This window comes from Eulemur rufifrons, chromosome 7 (assembly GCF_041146395.1).
Source record: "Eulemur rufifrons isolate Redbay chromosome 7, OSU_ERuf_1, whole genome shotgun sequence".
Lineage (NCBI taxonomy): Eukaryota > Metazoa > Chordata > Mammalia > Primates > Lemuridae > Eulemur > Eulemur rufifrons.
In genome coordinates, this window is record NC_090989.1 from 6,864,472 (window position 1) to 6,881,508 (window position 17,037).

The 17,037-nt window shown below is 46.1% G+C and overlaps 1 protein-coding gene across 1 annotated transcript in view; it reads left to right on the plus strand.

The window, feature by feature from the left end:
- The first annotated feature begins 2,001 nt into the window (after positions 1–2,001).
- Positions 2,002–17,037, plus strand: part of ERG (ETS transcription factor ERG) — a 189,493-nt gene continuing 174,457 nt past the window's right edge. Inside the window, exons 1-2 of the mRNA XM_069472292.1 lie at positions 2,002–2,095; positions 10,328–10,415. The gene's annotated coding sequence lies outside the window, so the exon portion shown is untranslated. The remainder of the gene's footprint in view (positions 2,096–10,327; positions 10,416–17,037) is intronic.

The window sequence follows — 17,037 nt, forward strand, 5'->3', positions numbered from 1 at the left end:
ATTTGGAAATTTAGAAAATACACAAAACCATAAAGAAAATGAGAGTCCAACTTTTTCAGATGCTACATATAAGCGAGGTCACGCAGTGCTTGTCTTTCTGTGCCTGGCTTCCATAACATTCTCCAGGCTCATCCAAGTTGTCACAAGTGACAGCACTTCCCCCCTTTTCAAGGCTGAATACTATTCCACTGGGTATGTAGACCATGCTTTCTTTGTTCGTTCATCCCTGGATGGGTAGTTCCCTATCTTGTCTGTCGTGAGTGATGCTGCGGTGAACCAGGGAGGGCAGATACTCCTTCGACATACTCATTTCATTTCCTTTGGATGTGGACCCACAAGTAGGATTGTTGGAGGAATCTCCGTACTATTTTCCACAATGACTGCACTACTTTACATTCCCACCAACAGTGTGTGAGGGGTCCCTTTCCTCCACATCCTCACCAACACTCACCTTTCATCTTTTTGATCATAGCCATTCTAACAGGTGTGAGGTGATATTGTGGTTTCATTTGCATTTTCCTGGGTAATTAGTGTTGTTGCCTATGGTGGGGGGGGGGTATTGGGGAGGTGGTGAGAGGAGACAAAATCTCAGTTAGACAAAGAGAAATAAGTTCAAGAGATCCATTGTACAACACGGTAACTATAGCTAACAGCAATGTGTTGTATTGAAAATTGCTAAGACAGTAGACTTTAAGTGTTCTCACCACAGAAAAATGTTACGGGAGGCTACATGTATGTTAAGTAGCTCAATTCAGCCAATGCACAATGTATACATATTTCAAAACATCATGTTGTACACAATAAATATGTATCCTTTTCTATTTGTCAATTTAAAAATGCATTTTAAAAAAATATTTTAGAAAAGAAGAAAATAAGAACCCCTCTTAACTCACATAGGAAACCCAAAGCCAATGTCTGTTAGCATTTTGATGACTTCCATCAAGTGGTCCTCCTTCCCTTCCTACCTCCCCTCTTTTCTTTTATCCAGTTATTTTTTTTTTCTTTTTGCCATATTGGGATCATATTATATATGTGGGTTTGTATCCTGATTTTTTTTCCCCAAGAATGTTATGTTGTATTTTCTATGAAATCATAGAAAATCCTTTGCTGTGACATTTGGGCTATTTGGATTAAATGTTTCTATGCACAGGATGGAGTTGGCCGGGGGCCTCCTGAGTGGAATGGGAGTGTCATCTGGCCTGTGGAACCATTTATAAATAATTTTCCCATTCCAAATATTGATTTTGATGCAACACTTAAGACATTTTCTAATTTGAAAATATTTTCAGCGGAAACAGATGCCATTTGCAATTGGTCATGTTGTGAGGATTCTATTCAATGTAATATTTCGGGATTGAATATTTTACTTGGAAAGTTGCATAAGTACAGAAATCCCTATTTCTCTGAGAGAAGGGGGACAGAGAGAGAGAGAGATTGAGAGTGTACCAACTGGCATATTGTAAGAAAGATTTTTTTTCTTTCTATCTTTTTAGTTTGGTAGTGTTCTAATCTTTTAAAAGTACTCATCCTCCTAACATTTATCAATTAAAAGGGTTGTTTCTGTTTTTGGACTACAACAATTGTTTGATTACAGTTGTTAGGAAATTCTATAAACCCTGCTACTCTGTTTTGAGCAGATAAAAGCACTAAAAGAATGATCTGGGGAAACCATTGTTACTAAAGCTGGGGGCTGTAAGGCAAAAGAAAACATTTTCAAAATATTTTCTTTGCAAACGTGTACGTGTGCTTCAGTGTGCCAGTGCAGGCTTGGCCCTCACTTCTTGCTAATTTTTGCTTCATAATGCCCGGCTTCCCTCAGAGGAGTGGAATGTTGCCCCCTCTTTTTTTTTAAAGGGAAGGATTTTAAGTTCTTTCTCCTTTTAGGATATTTTAAAATAATGGTTAAGAAATAGGCTTTGTCACTACATGCACAGTTGATCCTGGGCATTAATATTTGGAAAAGAAATAAGGTTTAATATTCTTACGTTTTTGTTCGGGCTGTTCCAGGACCTTTGGGGACCCGAGGAAAGCCGTGCTGACCGCAAGACAAATGACTCGCAGAGAAGAACGATGGTGGAACCCAGGGCAATCAGAGGTAAAACAAACACTCCTCCCCTCAAATCCTACCCCTCCCAGTCCAGACTTTTAAAAAAAAAATGTGAATATGTAAATATTTTGTATCTTTAATATTTGATGTTTGTGGTCCCAAAGCTCATAAGACCTTTTCTTGGCCCCTTTGCTACACTGGCAGGAATTCCGACGCCTGTCACTGTCCCCCCACTGTGGAGCTTTTAGAGTTACTGCTTCATCAGTACTGCAGTCTTCCGTCTCTTTTCTCTGCCATCTTCTACTCTTTTCCACCTCTTGCAGAAAAACCAGAGGGTCAGCATACAGACCTGTGCATTTACAATATTTGTATTTTCGGTCATACTGCTGAATTTGGTTTATAACTATTTTATAGTTATTTTACTCCAATGCAATTGACACGTCATTTAAAGAGGCACACACAGGGGACGCGTCTCTGTATTCGTGAAACATTCTCCTGTTGGCGCAGGTCAGCTTGTTGTCTCCAAAGCATGCCCCGTCGTTGTGCCCAGACTGCGGGGCTTCCCCCAGAGAAGCACTGCAAGGGTTCAGGTTATGGTGGGGCCATGGGACACTCATTTAGGCCACAGAATGTAAGAGCCTCTCCTTTGCCAAAATTAAGCCCAGAGTGATTAGTAGACGGGAAAACAGTGATGGTGCCTGGGACGTGCCTGGAACAGGTCAGTGTGCCGTAGGAAGTGGTGCAGTTAAAACGGATGTGGTTTGTGAGGCTGTCACCCACTGCCCCCTCCAGCCTCCCAGCAGGGGCCTCTAAGTTTCATCAGTTAAAATATTTCAGCAAGTCCCTCGACACAGGTGTATTAGTCTCCTAGCACTGTTGTAACAAAGTGCCACAAACTGGGTGGCTTAAAACAGCAGAAATTTATTGTCTCACAGTTCTGGAGGCTGGAAGTCCAAGATCAAGGCACCAGCAGGAGTCGTTCTTTCTGAGGGTTCCGAGGGAAAATCTGTTTCAGGTGTCTCTTTGCCTTGTAGTCGGCCTCTTCTCCCCGTATCTTCTCATCATCCTCCCTCTACACAGGTCTGTCTCTGCATCCTCCCTTTCCACGAGGACACCAGTCGTGTTGGATCAGGGACCACAGGACCTCACTTTAATTTAATTGCCTCTGTAAAGATCCTGTCTCCAAATATAGTCACATCCTTAGGAACTGGGGGTTAGAACCCCAACATATGAATTGGGGGTGACAGGGAAATTTGGAAAGATGAGCCACATCCTACTGAAGAAGTTCAACTTCCTATCTTTAGATAAATGTAAAGGTGCGTTCAGTTTCTCATACTTCCACCTCCCACTGGTCTTCCCTGCTTATCTCTGGAGTGCAGAAGCCGGAGCAGGGACTAGGGTAGGCAGGTGGGGTGCAGAATTTAAGGTGGTGCTCGCTCCCAGGTGCTGTTCCTGCACCTGCCTGAGCCCGGGAGGGAGTCCTTCGTTAAAGCATGGGTCCTGGGTGTCCCCTGCCTCCCTACCTCCTGCTCTGCAAGGGACACCACAGCCCCAGCAAGGGGCAGGAGTCAGACCTGTGCAGTTAGTTCTCTTGGTAGGGTTTGCTGGTGACAAACTCATGCGCCTAATGTCCACTCATCCAGAACAAGTGCACCTAAAGACCAGCTCATTCAGTGACAGAATTCATTACCGTGAATCCAAAATTGCTTAGAGCCATTTTGCCTAAAATGTTTTCACTTAATGACTCGTTAGCTTAAAACTAAACATTCAATTTTTAAATTAAGGATGTTTTTAGTCAATTGACAAAGGTCCTTATGAAAATTATCAATTTATTAATTGATAATTATTTTTCCCAAAGTTGCAGCATTTTGTACAGCATCAAAAATCATCTGCTTGGAGTATTTTTGCTTTCTTAGTAATAATGATTACCACTTGTTGAGTGCTTACCAGGTGCCTAGCATTGTGGGAGGTTTCTTAGGCATAATCCAATTGATTCCGTACAAAAGCCTGCTGGGATAAACAGGAGATAGCCAACAATGGTTCAACCCACACACTACCCAGTGAGATAGACGCTGGCTAGATCTCGCATTCACACCGGTGTGCACTGCTGAACAGCATTTCGTAGTTGTTATTTTTTTCTCCTGACACCAAATCTGTGGTGTCTTTGCCAACACCCACCAGTTATTCAACACCCTGATACCAACTGGGTGTCCAACAATTCAATTTGATTCTAACACTAACTACCCAAAGTTAGCATCGAACTCCACAGGTTGAAGGGTTCAGTTTCCTAAGACTGTCCTCACTTCAGATGCCAGTTGCAAGTATTGGGTCCAACTTGGCTACAAAGTTGGGGAGTTCCCGTAGCCCCCTTCCCTTCAAGTTCGGCAATTTGCTAAAATAACTCATAGAGCTCAGGAAAGCGCTATACTTACTATTATAGTTTATTATAAAGAATACAAACGAACAGCTCAGTGAAAAGGTACAGAGAGTATGATCTGAAGGGTCCCAAGTGTAGGGGCCTCTCTGCCTGCAGCATTGGGGTGCACCACCCTCCTGGCACGTCAATCTGTTCACCAGCCCAGCTCTCCAGACCCCATCAGTTAGGGGTTTTGATGAAGGCTCATTACATAGGCATGATTGATGAGCTCATTGGCCATTGGTGATTAACTCAGTCTCTAGCCCCTCTCCCTTCCCAAGAGGAGGGGGTGAGACTGAAAGTTCCAGTGTCTAATCAAGACTTGGTCTTTCTGGTACCTGGTCCCCATCCTGAAGCTCTCTAGGGGCCCCTGAGAATCACCTCATTAGAACAAAAGATGCTCCTGTCACTCCGGAAATGCCAAGGGTTTTAGGAGCTCTGTGCCAGGAACTGGAGGCAAAGACCATAAATCTTTCTTGTTACATTACAGTAATATTATCCCCACTATGCAGATATATAACTAAGGCCCTTAGAGGACAAAGTGGCTGTTTCTACGTTTCCAAGGAGGAAGATGGCAGATCTGGTTTCCATCCTACATCTGACTCTGCCTCTGTGCTCATGTCCCCTGGACTGGAGCCCTGCCCTATGCCTTTTTTTTTTTTTTTTGAGACAGAGTCTCACTCTGTTGCCCAGGCTAGAGTGAGTGCCGTGGCGTCAGCCTAGCTCACAGCAACCTCAAACTCCTGAGCTCGAGAGATCCTCCTGTCTCAGCCTCCCGAGTAGCTGGGACTACAGGCATGCACCACCATGCCCGGCTAATTTTTTTTCTATATATATTTTTAGCTGTCCATATAATTTCTTTCTATTTTTAGTAGAGATGGGGTCTCGCTCTTGCTCAGGCTGGTCTCGAACTCCTGAGCTCAAACGATCCGCCCACCTCGGCCTCCCAGAGTGCTAGGATTACAGGCGTGAGCCACCACGCCCGGCCTGCCCTATGCCTTGTACGGTCCACCCTTGCCCTCTCTGACTGTGCCCACCCCCTATTCCAGACCAAACTCTGGGTGCTGGGAACCCAGAGCCTCTGCCCAGACTGGGCTGAGCATCTTTGCTACATCAGCCTCTTCGTTAGAGTCCATCTCCTTGTACAGATCCTGCGTGTGTCCCTGGGCCTGAAGGACGACCAGGGAGTCCTATTGGGTGGAGTGTGACCACGTGGACCTGGGTGTCTGCATGACTGTTCAGGAGGCATACAGGACAGAACTGGCGTTGGGAAGAGAGGAGGGGTAGTGGCTGGGGATCAAAGTCCTCCATCAGTTTTCTTGTACCAGCTCTGCAAATATTCAGGTCTTCTCTTAACCCTTTTGCGGTACTCCCTCCCTAATCACAAAATGCTTATTTTCCTTTTGGCCCGATGTACTTTATACAGTTCTAGCAAAGGGAACCCAGATCAGGTTTGTTTCTAATTCGTAATAAATTGGCATTTTGAAAACAAAAACAAAGAAGGGAGAAAAGAGTTCTGTTGAATATCAAGGCTTTTTATTTTTCAAGATATCCAATAATAAAATGATGCTGGATCATGTAATGCAAAATCATAAGCACATACATTACCAAGTGAATGTATCACAAGAAACAAATATTAAACAAAGAGTTTTTAGACAACATAGGTTCAAGTTCTGCAAAGGTTCAAAGGCAGGTAAAATGGAAAATAGAAAGGCTCCCACAGTGACATAAAACCATCACATCATTCACCAGTTACTAAATATTTGAGAAATGATCATTAGAAGCACAGAAGTCAATTGGAAGAGCTCCTTAAAGAAATCCATAAAATACCTCCCAAATGGTTAAAAAAAAAAAAAAAAAAAGAGAGCAGGCCCCCAGATGCCTGCAAAAGGATCAGGATATGTGTGGATTGGGGAGGCTTGGGAAAGGTGGCTGCCTGTCATCCTCCTGGTCTTTAGGTCTTTGGTTTCTCACTGGTGTGGGCTGGGGGATGGCAGTGCCGTTGCACTGAATGCTCAGGGACCCCCTCTGGTTGATGACAACCCTGGTTGTGGGTTAAGGGGCTTGTATACCCTTGGTGTCTAATGTGGGGCAGCTGGAGGAGTTTTTGTCCGTTGCTTCTCTGTCTTCCTTCCGGTCCTCACACCTCGTGCTCATCAAGGCTCCTCGGTGGCACCTCGTCTTTTCTCCGTGTTGGTTGGCTTTGTCCCTCCTCCAGATGTCATCCACGTTCCTCCTCTGGCACCTCACTAGCCGCCTGCTCTCAGGACCGAGCGCTTTTTGTCTGTGTGAACTGGAATCTCCATCCCGCAGGGACCAGGAATGTGGCACTGGAATCTATGTATTCCCTTCCCTGTCATTTTATCCTTGATGCGTTGAGAGTTCCCAGAACTCCCCGATAAGAACATGAGGCACAGACAGTGGTGGCTTCAGTTTGTGTCTCAGTTGGTTACAGATGAGCAATGTTTCTGCGGTCTCAGACATCCAGAACGTTGCTTCCAGTTCCCAGTATTCAGAAGCCCCAGAAAGCTGGCGGAGCATCGTGTGCAGCGAGAATTCAGTTGCTCCTGGGAAGGGCTCTGAGAATCCCATGGCGCCTTCCGGGAGGGGTTTCTTGGTTATCCGTCAGTTTCCAAACTCACGTGGAGGGTAGGATTAGCGTTTGAGATCATGTCTCTTCACTGAATGGAAATAGTATGTCTCTGTGTTGGAATGAAGTTAGTTTCCTTTGAAATCCCTGTTTGCGTTTCCTTTAGCTCTGGCTAGAGAAGTTTTAAGGGAGATCTTGGTAACCTGATTATTCAGGGCAAAGTCACAAAAAAGGGTATGTGATGAACTGCCCCAAATCCTGGTGGCAGTTCTTAACACAGCAAGCACTTACTTAGCCATGAGCCCGTGTTTTGGCCATTTGGGTTGGCGTTGGCTGGGCGTTTCTGGTCTGTCTGCCTCCCTCCTATGTCCGGGTTGTGGTTGTCTGTGAGATGACCGGGGCCGGCCTTGGCTGGGTGGCTGGAGTGACTGGGCTCTGTCCCGTGTGCTTGTCATCCTCGCGCACGTGAGTCAGGGCGTGTTCCCGCGCTGGAGGAAGGGTGCAAGACAGCAGGTGGGAACACACAGTGCCCCGTGAGACTCTAGCCGGGAACTGGCGCTCTGTCCTGCTGCTGCTGTGTTCTCTGCGCTGAAGCAGGTCATACAGGCAGCCTCAAAACAAGGGTTGGGACAGTAATTCTAATACTTTAGCGGGAGGAACCACAATATCACGTGGTGAGAAGCGTGGGTGCAGAGGAGTGGAGAATTGGAGCCATCATTGCGACAGTAAAATGTAAGCTATTTACTGTCTATCTTCTTCGTGTATCTAGAGCACTTAACAGGATGTTTCAATTACCTATATGTGTAAGAAACCACCCCAAACCTGGTAGCTTAAAACAACCGCCGTCAATTGTTTGTCATGACTGTGTGGACTGACTGTGCTCAGTGGGACAGCTCTGTTTTCCTGGTGTTAGCAGGGGCCGTGGTCACCTGAGAAACAGCCTGCTGGACCGTCCACAGCAGCTCCCTCGCTGGTCTGGCGTTGGGGTTGGTGGCCAGCTGGGCACCTCCGTCCTGTGCCGTGTTGATGTGCTGCCCAGGGCGTGGGGTCTGGGTTCCGAGAGGCAGGAAGGGAAGCTTCCGGGCCCGTGAAGGCGTGGGCCTGGGACTCTGCCGTGTTCTCTAGGTCAGAGGCAGCCGGAGTCAGCCCAGGTGTGAGTTGAGCGGCAGCATGTGTGTGCAGGGCAGGGAGGGAGGAATCGTGCAGGGTGAGCTGGCCCGGAGAGACGGCCGGGTATGGAGAAGCAACAGGACGTGCCCCAGAGCGGGGATCCTGCGGTGGGAAGCCGTGCTTCTGTCGGGAGGGCTCAAGGATGCTCCCCTTGGAGGCCGAATGAGCCCGGGAGCAGAGCGGTGTTTTCCAGGGCCCCTGCTGCCCTCCCGAGGAAGCCGTCTTGCAGGGACCGGGGAGGCGATGATTCCTGTGCTCCCAGAGACCTGCAGGCAGGCTCTGTCCTCCCCCAGTCTGCCCTCCCGTGGGAACTCCAAGGGCGTGGGTTACCTTCGACTGCTGCCAGATTCAATTTCAAGATAGTACTTCATTCCCTTTGTCTTTTTGGCAACTATTATCCCCAAAAGGGACTTGCTTTCAGCCTAGGGAAAAAAAATTGCATATTTTCCAAGACTGAGAAATTTGGCTATAGTAAAAAATAATGCCTAAGTTTCCAAGCATGTCATCTTCTTGGCCAGTCAGACTCCCCCCAGTTTCAGGAGGGCTCCAGAGAGCCCTTTCAGGAGGACAGACTCACAGCACACAGCGCTGGAGGGGAGCACTCCTGGTGAGGGGCCGTGTGGCTGGCAGTGGGTGTCTGTATGCAGTGGGGCAGAAAGGGTGGATACAATTGTCGCTGGGACTCCTGTGAGGGCCTCAGCGGATCCCTGCACTAACGTGTCCAGTGCAAATTTGGAAGGCAGCTTTTGTGTCTCTAGTTTTGTAATCATACTGTTTATTTTTATTGTGAGGTTTATTACTGCTAAGAGCCATAGGCTAGATTTATTATATACAAAAGCAAACATAAAAGAGACAATTGATAAAAAATAAATGATATCACCTAAAAATATAAATTAGAGAAGGTATCGTTAGTGACGGCCAACAACTGAGGGCTTGGCTGAGATTAGCAGGCACCAACAGCTGGGTGGGAAACAGTTACTGGAGGCTGGAGCTGGGAGGAGGGACCCCATGGTAGGAGAAGTCACCCTGGAATCCAGCAGTGGCCAGAACCGTGGCCCAGCACCACGGGTGGCAGGTGTCAGTGGTAGGAAGGGGAGGGGAAGAAATATCCCAACCTTTCTATCCTCCTACCCCCTGGTCTCCGTTAGGGCCATGACAAGCCAACCTGATAGGTGGCCAGAAGGGAAAGGATCCCTGCTGTGGCCATCTGTAGCGGTCAGCCCCGGGGGCCATGGGACGGGGCAGGAGGGTATAGAGGGGCTCTGCAGATGGGAGAAGTACTTGGACAGTGACCAGAACATGCTACTTTATAATCTGAATGAAGGAATATATTGAGTGAAGTATACATTTCTGGAAAATCCCTGGAGTATGGGCACCTTTAAATTTAATTCATTTAAGACATGTTTAAAAACATCTTTTCACAATATTGGCTGATATCCATTTAAATAAGTCAAATCGAAATTTCTTGTGGGCCTCGGAGACAGATAGGCTGATCTGATTTGAATCTTGGTTTAGTTGCTCATTAGCCAGGTGATCCTGAACAAATCGATAACCTTGAGTCTTGGTGTCGTCATCTGGACAATGGGATTGATAATCTCGGAGTCAGGGGTGAAACTAAATGGCAAAATGCACCTAGAGCCCTTAGCCCAGGCACTTAGTATTTAGCACCTAAGTACTCAATGAACAGTAGCTGTGCTTTTTATTAAAAACTTAATAACAAAGCTTAAAAAGATGTGTAGATGGCATTAGTTTTGATGGAAACATCAAAAGTCCAATTTTGTCAATACAGTAGTAAATGTGTCTTGTTTTAGAGGATCACTCATGCTGCCTGTGTAAGGTTGTGACCTGGGTCAGCTGGGCACAAGGCCTGGGCCAGAGTCCTCTGGGTGTCAGACCGGGTTCTCTTGGGGCCAAAAGGAAGTGATTTTCCAGTGGAAGAGAAGGGAATTTTCTCGTCACCTCATGTACTACCCATACCTACAGGATGTTTTGGGCTAACGTTTTAATGCAATGCCATTGGCATGTTGTGTTCAGTCCTACTGGAAAATAAAGCATGGAAACGTGCTTGTTTACACTGTCTGTGTTGCCCCTTTTTGTCTCCTAGCTGTCGCTGGTTCTGCACGGCTGGTGAATGAGCTGGCTCATTGAAGGACATGATTCAGACTGTCCCGGACCCAGCAGCTCATATCAAGGTAAGTCCCAGCTTGGCCGGGGAGCCGACCCTGGCTTCCTCTGTGGCTGGACTTTCGTGGGTATGTGGCCAGTTCCAGCTCACCACCTACCTGATTTTGTGCAGCCCAGGACCTAAGAAGATGGATTTCACATTTTTAAGTGGTTTTAAAAAAACTCAAAAGAAGAATATTTCATGACACGTGTAAATTACATGAAATTTAAATTTCAGGGTCGATAAAGAAAGCTTTATTGGAACGCAGCCACACTCATTCATTTATGGATCATCCATGGCTGCCCCCACTCTGTGACGGCAGAGTTGAGTAGTTGTGACAAAGGCTATTGGCTGCAAGCTGAAAATATTTACTGTCGGGACCTTTACGGAGGAAAAAGTTTGCTGACCCCCGAGTTAATATATAAAATCCCATCCAAATTCTTCTAACTTGTGTTTGAATTCCTTCTCCTTTACACTCTCCTGGGCTTACCTAGGAGACAGGAGGGTCGATGGTTGGATTTCCAGGGTTCCATGTTGTTTTATCTGGGCCGATGGGCACCTCACACCTGCCCCGACAACCTTCTGACCCACACTCCCTGTGCCCTGGAGTGAGAGAGAGAGGAAGTGAAACTCGTGCCAAGGCAAGTCCCAGAGAGGAATCTGGCCGATTTATTTCAAAATAATACTCCATGTACATGCGGATTATAGCTACAGGGAGGAAATGAAGTGATGATTTTAATATACTTCACACAAATGAAGGCCACAGAAGAAACTGGGGCATGAGCTCCCCGATCCAGATAGACCATCTACACCTGTGCCATTTGGTTCAGCTGTGTCTACACTGGCCAGAATAATTGACTACACAGCCAGTTATTCACTTTCCCCGTATAAATTCATTTTCCCTAAGTGGCCTCGTTGGTTTTACTAATTTATATTCTTTGCCTACAACATTTGTTGAAAATGGAAGGTGGCTTATAACTGAAAAGAGAGTTTATGGTATTCAAAATTTAACCTTTCTTTTTTTGACTAAAACATAAAATGCCTTCCAGAATCCCACACATACGTAGACACGTGCATGTTTAAAAACAATACATTTGGGAAGGTGTTACGGACCACGTGCAAGTCACGCTCAAGCACGTTTGATTTCTTTGGAAATGGAATTAGAAGTAATAAGAGTTTCAATGCATTCTTTGAGCTTTGTGGGTGCTCCCGAACTTTCAGAAATCAGGATAATTCGGGACCTTGAGGATTCTAAGTTTTGCCCAGGGACAGGGGGGAACAGATCCTTAGGGGGACACTGTCATTTGATTCCTATGTGATATTTTATTGGGGTATAATAGTTATGTTTACAAAAATGCAAGTGGGAAATTTCCTGGGGGTGTGATGAGGTTTCTTCAGAAATATTTGGGGCATATTTGATGAGTGTGTCTCTGCCTTGCCTAGAAAGTGAGGGGAAGACTTTTTTCTCTTGAATGTCTGTTGACCGTGAAGCTGCATGATGCAAATAAAAGCTCATGGAGAAGATGACACGAGAAAGTGTTCTAAATGCAGAACATGAGGGCCAGTGACAGAAATTCACTTTACTGGCATTTTCCCCCTCACCGACCAGAAGGAAAAGATGAATCAGCAAGAAATTATGGCGAATTTTTAAAAGTTAATTCATAAAGCTCGAACGGTCTTATAAAAACCTGAGAGACAGGGGTCTTTGAAAATGTGCTTTGGTGGAAGTGTTCTGTATTTGATCTCAGGAACGAACTGTGTTTGCAGCTCTGATCTATCTTACTGTCTTCAGACTGGTTGATGTACGTGTAAAGTGAAGGATAATTTTGAGAATTGGTAACTCTGAGAGATTTTAAAAGTAAATTTCAGCTCAGATTGCCTGTGTGTGTTTGCAAAGATGACCTGGCAATACAGAGTTGCAGTTACTAGCTGATGCTGGCTGTAAGGCAGAGAGAATTATATTACAGATGTTTATTTCCTTTATAAGCCTATCAATATTCCACCTATTGGAATTTGAATAATTTTTCCTGACCTTTTTTCTTTTTGTATATGAAGTTTGAATTCTTGACAATGGTGTTGGGAAAATAATTTTTCATACATTGTTTCCTTAAAATGTCTGATTTGGGAATTTATGAAGTAAATTTTGTGCTGAGAAGCTTCTGGAAGCTTCTGGCTGTGTGCTGAGAAGTGTGGTTATCACTTCTGGGAAAGGAAGTTCTTGTGAATGGCACATGAATGGTTCCACTCGATGTGTTAATGTAAATATTGGAAGATTTTGTCTTTGGCTTATTGCTGCTAAAGCATTTTTGTCACCTGAAGAGGACTTCAGTTCCCCACAGAAGTGGCCCAACACTGTAGGTGGGTGCAGGGCGATGCCCTTGCGGACCGTGTGTGTCTTCACACTCATGCCAGGGGCTGCCCTGGAGGAAAGGAATGTTCCTTTCACTTTAAAGAAATTCATTCTGTATAATTTACAACAGTTCTTTTCTGCCAGAACAAATGGCTTTTACCCTTTTATATGTTTAAGGAGCTGGAAATAATGAAAAGAAGGACGGATGGCTAGTAACTATGGAATATAAGATATGCTTGATTTAAATAGTGCAAGAATTGTGGCAATTCATTTACAAATAAAATGAGAACATTATTTTAGCTTGTTCTCCGTTGGTGATAATAGTAACAGTCACCAAGCACATTTTGATTTATCTTTTTTTGGAGGCCTTTCCATGTACTTTCTTTCTTTTTTTTTTTTTTTTTTTTTGAGACAGAGTCTCACTCTGTTGCCCGGGCTAGAGTGAGTGCCGTGGCGTCAGTCTAGCTCACAGCAACCTCAAACTCCTGGGCTTAAGCGATCCTACTGCCTCAGCCTCCCGAGTAGCTGGGACTACAGGCATGTGCCACCATGCCCGGCTAATTTTTTGTATATATATATTTTAGTTGTCCATATAATTTCTTTCTATTTTTAGTAGAGATGGGGTCTCACTCTTGCTCAGGCTGGTCTCGAACTCCTGAGCTCAAATGATCTGCCCACCTCGGCCTCCCAGAGTGCTAGGATTACAGGCGTGAGCCACCACGCCCGGCCCATGTACTTTCTTATAACGGAAATTATGCTAATTTATCACGCAGATTTGCTCTTGGCACGTTAGGGACACGTGACCATACCACTGCTCTGCAAAGGGGCAGAACCGTCACAGCCAAAGATAGACCCCGACTATTGTCCTCAGCAGGGGAAAAAAGACTAGCAAATCCATTTTCTTAGGATCCCATAAATATTTTTGGCATTAATTCTAATTCTGGTAAAGGATTTTTCAATTTACATAGTTGCATTTCCTAACAAGAGATCTCTTTGTATATTTTTATTTACTAACACCTGATGAAGTGGATTCGCATGTCCCTTTGCTGTCCACCAGCTGCCCATGCAGAATAACACGCGTTTTGGAGCTGATGGGATGAGGACTGGACTGAGAGGGGACGATCTGAATGTCCATCCTGCTCCGTGGCTCACGGGCACTGTAGCCTAGGGATGCTGGTCACGAAAACTTTAGTTACTGTCGTGGCTTAGGACACAGGGTTCTGACATCAGGCGACTTGCTTCAAGTCTTGCTCCATCCTTTACCAACTCGGTGATTTTGCACAAGTTCTTTAATCTCTCTGTGCCGTGGTCTCCTTTCGTATAAAGTGGAAGCACCTGTTGTGTGGGGTTATTGTGAGGATTAAATGAGTTGGTACATTTAGACCTCACTGAGTTTAAACTATTGTGAGCTATTACTGCAGTCTATAAGCTGAGGGTAAAAGACCCACCTTAAAGATACAAAGTTTTTTGAGATGGGGTCTTGCTATATCACGCAGGGTGGCCTCAAACTCCTGGGCTCAGGCGATCCTCCTGGCTCTGCCTCCGAGTGGCTGGGACTACAGGCACGAGCCACTGAGCCTGGCTTGCTTCTTAATCTTTAAATTTCACAAATAGAGTACATATCCTGTTGTTGTAAGTATAATATTTACAATAAAAACATAAAATACTAAAAGAAGAGAAAGGGAAAATTAAGTTGGGTGGCTCAACATGAAGTTATTTTGGGGAGAAAGGTACCTTCTACTTGTAACCCCCTTTGCACTACAGCAAATCATCAGTGTGAGCGGTCACCTTGCCTGACACTGGGCCCTGCGAGCGGAGGTGGGAGCCAGCTGGACAGGTGACTTCCTGGCAGCAACTGCTGCAAGGGCTGTGCCCGCACCAGGGCCGAGTGTGGGACTCTCAGGTTGCTCCGGCCATTCCACACCGAGTGAGTCCTCCCGCCTTGGTGCTGTGTGTGCTCCCACTGCACGCTTTTGCAACGAGGACTGTGATCGGAGACAGTTTCTGACTCAGGTTCCTTCAGTCATGTTTGTCAAAGCCTTCCCTGTACCCACACGAGGCGAGGGGGGTGGGGAGGGTGGAATAAGGGACCAAAGAGACACAGCCTCTGGCATCCAAGGCGCAGGTCGTCTGTTCACAAACACCTGGGACACTATGAGGCCACTGGGGGTGCTGGGCAGGGGCTTGGGGGGCTGCTGTAGCCTGCGCCTTGGCCTGCTCCTCCTGGCTCAGCGACCACCCTTGCGTCCTTCTCACATACCTGTGCCCAGTGGCCGCTGCCTCTGCCTATAGGCAGACTGGCAGAGGGGCTTCCTGGGGTGACACCTTGCTGTTTATTCCAGGTGAAGTATGCAGGTGATTTTCGAGCATTCCCCATGAGGCCAGTGGCCCACAGGTCAGCTCACCTGCACCAGCACACCTGGAGTTTAACGCTCCATTGACACCCGCTATGCCCTGGTCCACAAGGGATGTCCAGGCTCAATTCTGCTGTCTGCCTCTAGCTGGCATCTGGGTACTTCTTCCTAAGGTTCCGTGCGGGGATCAGGCACAATGGGTGGACCACAGGACACACAAGGTCGGTGTTCCGGTTTCTAGTTGCTATCACGTGTGGAGAAGGACTGAAAATCAGCTCACTCAGGATTTGTTTCTAATTATGATTTTTCCCCTTGTGTTCCTTTTCTCTTTAGCTTTTATACTTTTGCTCATTTTATTTTAATTTTTTTAGAGACGGGGTCTTGCTCTGTCACCTGGGCTAGAGTGCAATGGCTTCATCCTAGCTCACTGCAACCTGAAACTCCTGGGCTCCCGAGTGGCTGGGACTACAGGTGTGCGCCACCATCCCTGGCCATATGTTTGCCCATTTAACTAAGTGTGTTGGGGCCAGATGATTCCGGCTGGAAGGTGGGCTCCACCTCTTATCAGCTGCCTCAGTTTCCTCAGCTGTAAAATGGGGATGAAATAGTGCACCTACCTCATAGAATCAGGATGGAATCAATGCATTTAAAGCATTCAGAACATGCCTGGCACACAGTAAGCACTTTATCATCACATTACGTGTTATCATCAATACATTATAATGACATTAATGCCACATTAATCATGTGATATGTAATTAATATATTAATAGAACATATTAATATGTAATATATAAAAACATACTCTTACATAATAATGGTAGAAGGAGAGAGGGAGGAGAAGGGAATAATTCTGGAAAGCACTGAAAAGGTACCGCATCAGAATTCCGTAAGAAGTGAGCTGAGCAGCTGCTTCTTTCCCTAATATCCCTTCTTTCAACTAATAATTATAGAAGAAAGTGTTACTCCTTCTCCCATGGTTCCATGGCCACTCCGGAGGTAATGCTGAGTATTTCTGACTATAAAAGATGCTAAACTTAAACCCTGTGCACGTTTCATAGACGGAGGAGTCGATCACAGGTTTAGGAGCAGCAGCACCGTGTGCGAGGTCCCGGGGAGGCCCGGGGGCCCGGCAGATGAACGGGGCTCTTTTCAGTAACATGAAGCGGCTGCGGAAAGTGCACGATGCGATGGCGGGAAGGGTCATTGGGCAATGTCGGGGCTGGTGGTGATCTATCCATCGCCACAGCACAGGGCAGGTTTCACCGCCGAGCTCCCGCCTGGCTGACGAAAGACTCATTGAGCTGTAAGCATTTCGCACACTTTTGCCAATCTGACCTATAGCAACTTTGCTTCCCAGGAAGGTGCAAAGTTTATCCTTTTGAGAATATGTAGTCCAAAGAGACAGAGTTTGCCCCCCAAATTCTGCGTACTTTGAGGATCAGTTAAGTCTTTGATACGCTGCCTATTTCTTCTCAATAAATCAGCTTTGATCCGTTTCCAGCCGGGTCAGCACATCCCGGATGAGCCTGATGACTTTGTGGCCGGGTATGGCAGCACTTGCATTTTTTTACTTTCATTTTTCTACAAGATGGTGGCACTTAACTGAAACTTCTACAATAAGTGCATATTACTTTTATAATCAGAAAAATAATATTGCTTAAAAATATCAAGCTATTTGATACAGCAAAATAATGGAGACTTCTAACATCTGGTGGCCCTGTCTACAGATTTCTTTATGTGAGTGGTCTCGAGCGGGGCTGTGCTCTCTGCTCTTCCTCCCTGTTGGCTGCCTGTGCTCCTCGGGGTAACCATGCTGGGACACCCTCCAGGGCCAGGTCTGAGGCTGAGCTCTGTCCCGGTTGCATTTGGAGCTGTGTTGAGGGTGAGAGTAGTGGGGTTCGATGGGGCGCTACCCCAGGCGTGCTGCGGTCCCTCCCCGGTCT